At 48.4% G+C, this 11,092-nt stretch overlaps 1 non-coding gene across 1 annotated transcript; it reads right to left on the reverse strand.

The window, feature by feature from the left end:
• Nucleotides 1-10,603: 10,603 nt before the first annotated feature.
• Nucleotides 10,604-10,677, reverse strand: TRNAT-AGU (transfer RNA threonine (anticodon AGU)). Its single transcript has one exon. It is a non-coding gene; the product is annotated as a tRNA-Thr (tRNA).
• Nucleotides 10,678-11,092: the final 415 nt, after the last annotated feature.

An 11,092-nucleotide genomic window follows, 5' to 3' on the forward strand; every position in this document is an offset into this window, starting at 1 on the left:
AGATATTCATCATGGCGACCATCTCTGACGTGAACATTGCATCGTTTTTATGTTAACTTCCCATCACTGAACATCGGTTGGGTGGGTTCTGGTGATTGAATTTTGGTCTCATCAAACCTCATTGTTAGCGATATGTTGGGATTGCAGTACCTTATCTTTTGATAATGGGTCTAAACCACAGTATTTTTTTTCGATAAAGAGTATATATTAATATCGCGGAGATACCAATTACACCCAGCCTCTGCAACAACGCATTGCCCTAGCGACATTACGGATGCACACAGCCCAAAACATAAAGAAGAATTACAAAAAAGAAAAGTCCCGCTACAGCAATCTATTCCTTGAAACAACGGCACTAACACTACCAAGACAGCACCAGAAGTTCAACTTCTCCAAAAGCGACGCCTCCAAGAAGGAAACAGTGCACAAGTGCCGTCGTCGCCCGATCATAGATCTTGGGTTTTCACCCTGAAGAAAATCCTCACTCTCAAAACAATGCCTTCAACAAGGACACTGCCAGGCACAACCAATTAAGGCCAGATCTTGGATTTTCACCTTGAGAAGTAAGCTTTTGAACTTCTCTTGTGTAGTCGCCCCCACTTACATACCGTTGCTTCAAGTCACGAATCACCAAGCCAACTCCTCATCGCCACCCAGATTCGAACCACCATAGCTAGTCCACAGATCTCGACTTCCATGACATTCTCCGCCAGCACCACAGAACGAAAACGTGCTCCATGATATTAACAGCCAGCTGAACTTCGAAGCGCTCCCTCTGAAACCAAACGGCCAGAGAAAAAAATATGGGTGCGCAATCTCAGCTTCACTCTTTATGTTTTCAAAAATTTCGTTATCATCAATTCGTGCTTCAATCTGGGTGCATAGGGCGAGAAGGATGAATGGATGATACTAAAAAAGATTATAATGCTCCCCTAAACGGGAGGGTCATCGCCAAATCTAACTTCCTTGTTTAGGTAATGATACTTTATGAACTACTCAATTTTCTGAGTAGGCAACTTAACACTATTTTTCGCAAAACCGTATGACACACAAAACATACCTAGAAAAATATTGCAAAAATGGCATGGGGTGCACAAAACGAAACGTGCTTCAATCTTGGTTCATAGGGCAAGAAGGATGATACTAAAAAAGATTATAATGCTCGCCTAATCGGGAGGGTCTTCGCCAAACCTAACTTCCATGTTTAGGTAGCGATAATTTATGAACTGCTGAATTTTGTGAGTAGGCAACTTAATAGGAGTAGTATTTTTTTCGCAAAACCGTATGGAAAAAATGGTATGGGACGCATGAAACAAAATACCTAGCAAAATAGTGCAGAAATGGCATGGGACGCACAAAACGAAATGAGTAGCAAAATATTGCTTTCATTGAGAGTTGAACTACACAATTTTGTGAGTGGGCAGCTTAACACTATTTTTCGCAAAACTGTATGACACACAAAACATACCTAGAAAAATAGTGCAAAAATGGCATGGGGTGCACAAAATGAAACGTGCTTCAATCTTGGTTCATAGGGCAAGAAGGATGATACTAAAAAAGATTATAATGCTCGCCTAATCGGGAGCGTCTTTGCCAAACCTAACTTCCATGCTTAGGTAACGATAATTTATGAACTGCTGAATTTTGTGAGTAGGCAACTTAATAGGAGTAGTACTTTTTTCGCAAAACCGTATGGAAAAAATGGTATGGGACGCATAAAACAAAATACCTAGCAAAATAGTGCGGAAATGGCATGGGACGCACAAAACGAAATGCGTAGCAAATTATTGCTTTCATTGAGAGTTGAACTACTCAATTTTGTGAGTAGGCAACTTAACACTATTTTTCGCAAAACCGTATGACACACAAAACATACCTAGAAAAATAATGCAAAAATGGCATGGGGTGCACAAAACGAAACGTGCTTCAATCTTGGTTCATAGGGCAAGAAGGATGATACTAAAAAAGATTATAATGCTCACCTAATCGGGAGGGTCTTCGCCAAACCTAACTTTCATGTTTAGGTAACGATAATTTATGAACTGCTGAATTTTGTGAGTAGGCAACTTAATAGGAGTGGTATTTTTTCGCAAAACCGTATGGAAAAAATGGTATGAGACGCATAAAACGAAATACCTAGCAGAATAGTGTAGAAATGGCATGGGGCGCACAAAACAAAATGCGTAGCAAAATATTGCTTTCATTGAGAGTTGAACTCAATGAAACGTGCTTCAATCTTGGTTCATAGGGCAAGAAGGATGATACTAAAAAACATTATAATGCTCGCCTAATCGGGAGGGTCTTCGCCAAACCTAACTTTCATGTTTAGGTAACGATAATTTATGAACTGCTGAATTTTGTGAGTATGCAACTTAATAGGAGTGGTATTTTTTCGCAAAACCGTATAGAAAAAATGGTATGAGACGCATAAAACGAAATACCTAGCAGAATAGTGTAGAAATGGCATGGGGCGCACAAAACAAAATGCGTAGCAAAATATTGCTTTCATTGAGAGTTGAACTCAATGAATCGTGCTTCAATCTTGGTTCATAGGGCAAGAAGGATGATACTAAAAAACATTATAATGCTCGCCTAATTGGGAGGGTCTTCGCCAAACCTAACTTCCATGTTTAGGTAACGATAATTTATGAACCGCTAAATTTTGTGAGTAGGCAACTGTTATCACCAGAATTTGACCGGATCAGAGGTGGGCTGCGATTAAAGATGAGCTTGAAGGATATACATGGAAGAAATACATGAATCGGCCTTATATGCAAAGTTTGGGCTAGTTTGCCCATGTATTTGTAATATAGTAGGATACGTGTCGGTTAGATAGAGTTTGGCTTGTGCCCGGTTGGGATTATTCCCACGTTAGAAAGTCTACGGACTATAAATATGTATCTAGGGTTTATGAAATAAACAACAATCACGTTCACCACAAACCAATCTAGGCGCATCGCCAACTCCCTTGTCTCGAGGGTTTCTTCCGGGTAAGCATCATGCTGCCTAGATCGCATCTTGCGATCTAGGCAGTACACGTTTATTCCCCGTTCATGCGTTGCTCGTGCTGAAGCCTTGTTGATGGCGAGCAACGTAGTTATCTTAGATGTGTTAGGGTTAGCATTGTTCATCGTATCATATGCTGTCGTCGTGCAACCCTTAGACGTCTAGCCGCCCTTACACCTATTTTAGGTGTAAGGGCGGCACCCCACTTGATCGTTATTTAGTAGATCCGATCCGTTATGATTGCTCCTTGTTCTTCAAGGATTAGTTTAATATCTGCATAGTTAGGCCTTACAAACGGGTTGAAGGATCCAGTGGCGCGTAGGGTGTAGTTTGCTAGCCCTAGACAGGATGTTCCGGGGATCAACTTCGTGTTGGTTTTTAGGCCTTGTCTAGGGTCGGTTTACGATCACCGTGCGTGGCCGCCAGGCTCAATCACGAGTAGGATGTTCCGATTATGTGGTGAAAACCCTAAATCGTAGTAGGTCGTTTTAGCTTTATGTTGATCAAGCAGGACCACCATATATTCGTACACCTCGTACGGATCATGGGTGGATCGGCTCTTTGAGCCGATTCATAGGACAACCTGAGAGCCGATCGAGGCTCGTATTTAATGTTTACGTGTATGCCATGTAGGAAACTAAGCGAGGCACATCCATCACCTTCCTGACCAGGTATAGGTCAGGTGGCACGCCCTTGCACCAGCATCGGACGTGTGTGCCGAGTCTTTGCGGGCCGTCGCTCGGAGGGACCAGGGCCAGCTGCAGTCCTGGGAGCCTCCCGGCTCTACTGTGTTGCCCGTCGCTGCTCGCCGGTGGGTTTCTGATCGCAACACATTCTGGCACGCCCGGTGGGACAGTCTTCGACATCAACCGCATCGCCATCTACATCTGAGATGGCGGAAGGCACTCCAGTCACGTATGAGGATCTGACCGAGGAGCTCAAGAAGAAGTATGACGAGGTCAAAGCAATCCTCGAAGCCGACCTCATCGGCTTTTTTCACAGAACCCGCTCACATGGCATCAGGTGGAAAGGGTTCTCACCTGAAGGCGCGCTCGATGGAGTGGACCTGTCCGCCCCGTCAGAAGAACGCACCAGGTCTCTGCGTCAGGAGATTAACTTCATGGTAGCTCATTCGCTACACCGCCATTCTGAGAGCCTGGTGAACACTTTGGAGCGTGTCGCTCTTCGGGTGATCCAGGAAATCATGAGGCATCAGTACTCTCTGTCAGGACCAGCTCTAGGGACTTACCAAGGAGAGATGCCACTCCAGTCCCGTCCACCGCTGCCATTCGCGTTGGCAGCACCAGAAGTGCCGAATTCACCGGCATACGTCGTCTACAAGATCGGTTGTGACCCTAGTGACTACCAGTTCTTGCATGAGGCGCCTAAGGAGATCCCTCACGGATACACGTGCACATACGTGCCAGACTGCAGTAACTGGGCACTCATAAACCAGACTGCAACAGCAGGGACTTCTGGAACAGCAGGAGGAACTTCGGGAACAGATCTTGAGAAGCAGACGTGGCTAGCTAAGTATGCCACTCCGACAAACCTCCAGAGCTCAGCTCCTGCAGTTGGCTCAGAGCTGGAAAAGCAAGCATGGCTGGCTAAGTATGCCACTCCGGCGAATCTTCAGAGTTCGACTCCTGCAGCCAGCACCGCGGATCAGATCAGTACAATCCTGAGAGACCAGTTCGGCATGGTGCCGAAAAGGAGGACAGTCGGCTATTCCAAGCCGTACCCCAACGAGTACGAGTTGATCCCGCTACCACCCAAATATCGGCTCCCTGATTTCTCCAAGTTTAGTGGATCAGATGGTTCCAGCTCCATCGAGCATGTGAGCCGATATTTGGCACAGCTGGGCACGATCTCAGCATCAGATGAGCTGCGTGTGAGGTTCTTCGCACAGTCCCTCACAGGATCGGCTTTCGGGTGGTACACATCGCTGCCACCAGACTCAGTCCGAACGTGGAAGCAGTTGGAAGAGCAGTTCCACATGCAGTATCACTCAGAGGCTTCCGAGGCTGGCATTGCCGATTTAGCACAAGTACGACAGAAGCGCGGAGAAACAGTGTCAGAATACGTCCAGCGCTTCAGGACCGTTAGGAACCGATGCTATTCGGCTCGTGTGACTGAAAAAGAAGCAGTCGAGTTGGCGGTGGTGGGTCTCGCATCACCGATCAAGGACGTGGCCTCCCAAGCAGACTACCCTTCACTGGCGCACATGGTGCGAAGGTTGTCGATATATGAACAGCGCCACCCAGATGTATACCAGGATAAATTCAAGCGTGCGGTGGTCCTGGTTGAGGCAGATGAAGACGAAGGCTCTGCGGGAGATCAAGAGGTAGCAGTGGCTGAATTGACTCGGGGGGCAAGCCCCGTGTCCTGCAAGTGGGTTAAGCCACAAGGTCCTCCCAGAGGGTTTGACTTCGACGTTACCAAAGCTGAGCAGATTTTCGACCTCTTACTTAAGGAGAAGCAGCTAAAGGTACCCGAAGGCCACAAGATCCCCACGGCGCAGGAGCTGAACGGAAAGCCATACTGCAAGTGGCATAACACGTTCACCCATGCCACCAACGACTGCAGGGTGTGGCGGCAGCAGGTCCAAATGGCGATAGAACAAGGGCGTCTAATTTTCAGCCAGTACGCCATGAAAGTCGACACACACCCCTTCCCCGCCGTTAACATGGTGGAGTGCACTTACCCTGGAGGGTGCCAGCCAGGATTCTCGTTCAACATCAATATGGTAGGACCTGGACACCACTCTGGTAAGGACGGAGACGAGGGCAGCTGCTCTCATAGCAAGGACACAGAGGAAGCCGTTCCACGCGATCGGCTCCGTCACGATGGCAAGCGCTACATCACAGAGGGAGAAGTGAGGAATGTGAGATATCAGCGACCTCTCTCTGATCACCTCCTCAACAAGTATGTGAGTCAATATGACCAACGCCGATGACCCAACGACGATGGTGAAAGAGATCGTCTAGCTGGGGACGCCAGGAGACATCGTCGGCATGATCGCGACGAGGAGAGATATGAGCGCCATGCCAAGGAAAAGTCAAGAGAGCAAGACGACGAGGATAGGCACTGGGACTGTCCCTTCTTCAGACACTGCTGGGATTCAGGAATGAGCCGATTGCCTACAATCGGCAACTGCCCAGAATGTAGACAGAAGAAGAAGGATGCAGCTAACGTGTCCGTGTTCAAATGTCTAGGGCCTCTCCCGCCTCGGAACAAGCACGCTGAGTCCTCTCGGGTGGAAGATCTCGAGGAATTGGAAGACGATGATGAGGAAGAAGATAAGTACCACCGGCCAAGGTGGTGCCCTAATGGACTCAGCCGTTCCCAAAAGCGTAGGGTTCAGCGACTACGTGGTTTGGAGGAAGCCGAAAGGTTATACCTGCACACGTTGAGGAAGGCGCGGCCTGATCTGGCCGCTAAAATTCAGCGAACCCTGGACGAAGAAGGTCGGCCACAAAGGAAAGAGTGGCGCCCCAAACAAAAGAAAGCCGATGATGAAACATCGGCTGGCACAAACATGGTGTTCATCCTTCCGACGGAGTTTAGTGCTCCAGGATTAGACGAAGCACCTGTGGCACAACTTGACTGCGGCCCACGGCCAGTTATCTTTGAGAAGCCACCAGAAAGAAGCTACAGACATCTGAAGGCCCTGTACTTGCGAGGTTATATCAATGGGCAGCCTGTCAACAAGATGCTGGTGGACACCGGAGCGGCAGTCAACATTATGCCATACTCCATGCTACGTCGGTTGGGACGCTCTAGCTCGGATCTGATCAAGACCAACGTGACACTGAGCGATTTCAACGGCCAAGCGTCTGACGCACAAGGTGTTCTGAACGTGGATCTGACCGTAGGAAGGAAAACCATCCCTACGACGTTCTTTATTGTCGATAGCAAGAGCACCTATGCTGTCCTGCTAGGAAGAGATTGGATCCACGCCAACTGTTGCATTCCATCCACGATGCACCAATGCGTAATACAGTGGGATGGAGATGAAGTAGAGGCCGTCCATGCAGATGACTCAGCCGAGATTTCAACGGCTGGCATGAACGCTTGGGAGACAACAGGCCAAGATCCACTCTCAGGCATCAATTTGGACGACTGCGAGCGCATCGACGTGACGAAGGACGGGGTTAGGCTGGTCTTATCCACCAGCCTGACCGTATAGCAAGAACAAACCTATGGACAAACGTGGCGAGGCCGATCCTTGGGATCGGCCCCAAAGATCTATGGAGGAACATTGCAAAACCTTCATTGAGCGATTCAATCAACATGGAGGCCGATTCCAGCAATCGGCCAAAATTATCCTCACCATACGTTACTTTTGTGTTCAACGTCGATCTAATGGGCAGCGGTTTTACGTCGGCTGATGAGAGTCAACATTAGTCCTAACGGAGCCGACGTTCAAATACAGTGCCTTGGCTAACTACAGAGCCGATATCCGCAGTTACCTGACAGATTCGGCTCGGGGGGCACCTAATCAGATGAACATGTGCGATACATGTGCAGTGAAATATTGGGGGCCGATAGAAAAATCGGCCAGTAAAAAAATTCTCATGGTATACAGCCGATGCACAGACATCGACTTTAGAGCTAAGAAACAAAGCCGATGCACAGCCATCGACTCTAGTACAATTACACAGGATCTACCCGCTGCGTGTTCAAGACGCGGATTTTCACCAAGTCGGTCTTCAGTTCAGCTTCGAGGCCTTCTGCTTCCTTGAGGGAGTGAACAATGAGAGCTTCCTCAGCTGCAATGAGCCGATTTTGGTGCCCGAACTTTCTCTTCGAGGACTTCCAACCCTTTGCGCCAGTTTAGCAGTGCTGTCAGAAGCGTCAGTTTTGGCATGCAAGGCAGCCTTTTGCTCATTAAGCCGTTGGTGTTTCGTCTACAATATCGGCTTGCAACGGAAGAAAAGGCGATCGATGGGGGCAAGTTTGGCTGGCTCTGCATGGTGGCTGTCTCAGAATTACCTGAGTTCAAAGCCCTTTGTCTGATCTGTGCATCCTCACCGCTATTCTCGCCTTGACTGAGGCTCGGGGGGCAGCTGGCCTGGTAGATGCTCTGTTTTTAGAAGCCGATTGGGGTGTCATCGGCTAGTCCTTCGTCGCAACCTTCTTCAAAAATGGTGAGTTCTTGCAGAAGAGGATCACTGGAGCTGGTGGGAGGAATTTAAGGGCTCTCTTGAAGGCAAGGGTCTTCCACATTATCCACCAGATCTCAAAGTCATCAGTCGAAGAGTTGAAGGATAGATTGTGAAGAACCGATGTGTTGCCATCGGCTCATTGAGCATTGGCTAAGTGGGAAATCGGCTAAATTAGCTTAAAGGAAATCGGCTAAATTAGCTTAAAGGAAATCGGCAAAATCAAACTGGGGGAAATTCTTCATTGATAAATAGGATTTCTTACATAAAGAGCTGATTGCTCTCAAAAGGAAGTACTAGGGGATACATTGCCCCATCTACTACTACTGATCCTATGCTAAGGGTCCTATCTACGGGCCGTCGCTGCCCTCGTCGTCGCCGTCGTCGCCGCTGTCGGCGCTACTCCCGGCGGGCTCGTCGTCGCTGCTGCAGCGGCCGCCGGCAGGGCCCTCGTTGTCCTCGTCCTCCTCGTCAGCATCGTCGTCGTCGCTGTCGAAGTCGCTGAGGTTCCCCGGCCAGGGGCAGAAGCGCTTGGCCGACGGTTCATCGGAGGAGGTGTCGTCCTCCTCCTCCTCCTCCTCGGGGGAGGTGAAGTCATCACAGGAGAAGCGATCGTTATCGCTCTCCTCCTCCGTTTCCCCGTCGGCAAGGAAGCGGAGGTCACTTTCCCCGTCGGTCGAGGACTTGTCGTCCTCAGACCAGACGGAGAAATCGCGACTGGACTCCTCCCCGGCTTCGATGGCGCGGTGGATGTTGGCCGCATGGGCCTCCTCCGGGTCCCACTCCGGCGTCGGCTCGCGGGAGGAGGAGGATTGGGTGGAAAGACCCGATGAGGCAGAGGAGGAAGAAGACATGGTGGCGCAGGAGGGCTTTTGGAGTGCTAATGCGAAGGGGATGAAGAAGCAAACTGTTTGGAGCGGTTAAATAAAAGGGGATATAGTGGAGATTCAATGCCACAGCAGTTTCCGAGGAAGTGGTGCCCAACAAAAAAAAATTGCCAGGTCACGCGGAGAAGTGGAAGAGGCAAGGCATCATGATGAAGGATACTGCGACGGTTCTGCTCTGCCACGACATGACCCGACGAAGAAAAAGCAGAGTGATTTTGGAATTATCATTTCCAAAACCAGGGGGGCATGTGTTATCACCAGAATTTGACCGGATCAGAGGTGGGCTGCGATTAAAGATGGGCTTGAAGGATATACATGGAAGAAATACATGAATCGGCCTTATATGCAAAGTTTGGACTAGTTTGCCCGTGTATTTGTAATATAGTAGGATACGTGTCGGTTAGATAGAGTTTGGCTCGTGCCCGGTTGGGATTATTCCCACGTTAGAAAGTCTACGGACTATAAATATGTATCTAGGATTTATGAAATAAACAACAATCACGTTCACCACAAACCAATCTAGGCGCATCGCCAACTCCCTTGTCTCGAGGGTTTCTTCCGGGTAAGCATCATGCTGCCTAGATCGCATCTTGCGATCTAGGCAGTACACGTTTATTCCCCGTTCATGCGTTGCTCATGCTGAAGCCTTGTTGATGGCGAGCAACGTAGTTATCTTAGATGTGTTAGGGTTAGCATTGTTCATCGTATCATATGCTGTCGTCGTGCAACCCTTAGACGTCTAGCCGCCCTTACACCTATTTTAGGTGTAAGGGCGGCACCCCGCTTGATCGTTATTTAGTAGATCCGATCCGTTATGATTGCTCCTTGTTCTTCAAGGATTAGTTTAATATCTACATAGTTAGGCCTTACAAACGGGTTGAAGGATCCAGTGGCGCGTAGGGTGTAGTTTGCTAGCCCTAGACAGGATGTTCCGGGGATCAACTTCGTGTTGGTTTTTAGGTCTTGTCTAGGGTCGGTTTACGATCACCGTGCGTGGCCGCCAGGCTCAATCACGAGTAGGATGTTCCGATTATGTGGTGAAAACCCTAAATCGTAGTAGGTCGTTTTAGCTTTATGTTGATCAAGCAGGACCACCATATATTCGTACACCTCGTACGGATCATGGGTGGATCGGCTCTTTGAGCCGATTCACAGGACAACCTGAGAGCCGATCGAGGCTCGTATTTAATGTTTACGTGTATGCCATGCAGGAAACTAAGCGAGGCACATCCATCACCTTCCTGACCAGGTATAGGTCAGGTGGCATGCCCTTGCACCAGCATCGGACGTGCGTGCCGAGTCTTTGCGGGCCGTCGCTCGGAGGGACCAGGGCCAGCCGCAGTCCTGGGAGCCTCCCGACTCTACTGTGTTGTCCGTCGCTGCTCGCCGGTGGGTTTCTGACCGCAACAGCAACTTAATAGGAGTGGTATTTTTTCGCAAAACCGTATGGAAAAAATAGTATGAGACACATAAAACGAAATACCTAGCAGAATAGTGTAGAAATAGCATGGGGCGCACAAAACAAAATGCGTAGCAAAATATTGTTGCTTTCATTGAGAGTTGAACTCAAGACCTCCCGCTTACTAAACGGGTGCTCTAACCAACTGAGCTATGAAAGCAACTGTGGGGATTTTAAAATAGAATGCTACTGTTTGTACCGTTTTGTAGGCAAACCTGGAAAGAAATTCGTGACCAGTACCTTGCGTCTCTCGAGAACACCGCTGTTTCCTGAAATCTGCGAGGAAGTAGACGAGTCTGTGCTTGGAAGATAAGCTGGATTTCATTTCCACCGCGATTTAGGTCCTGGTTGATTCTTTTGCATAGAAAAGTGATTTTTTCTGAGATGGAAAACTGATGTTTCTTGTTCATGATTCATTTTTTTAGTGGGAGTCAATTCGTTTCTAGTAGTCAACTTTTGCACGATACTATTCGATTGAGGATTCAACCATTTGTACCTAGTGGAGAGGCTTTTAGTGTCTATTTTTCTCAGGAAAACGGTCAAGGACCTGAGAAGATAGAGGAGAGCTCCGGAAA

Source organism: Lolium perenne, chromosome 3 (assembly GCF_019359855.2).
Source record: "Lolium perenne isolate Kyuss_39 chromosome 3, Kyuss_2.0, whole genome shotgun sequence".
In the NCBI taxonomy this organism is placed as follows: domain Eukaryota; kingdom Viridiplantae; phylum Streptophyta; class Magnoliopsida; order Poales; family Poaceae; genus Lolium; species Lolium perenne.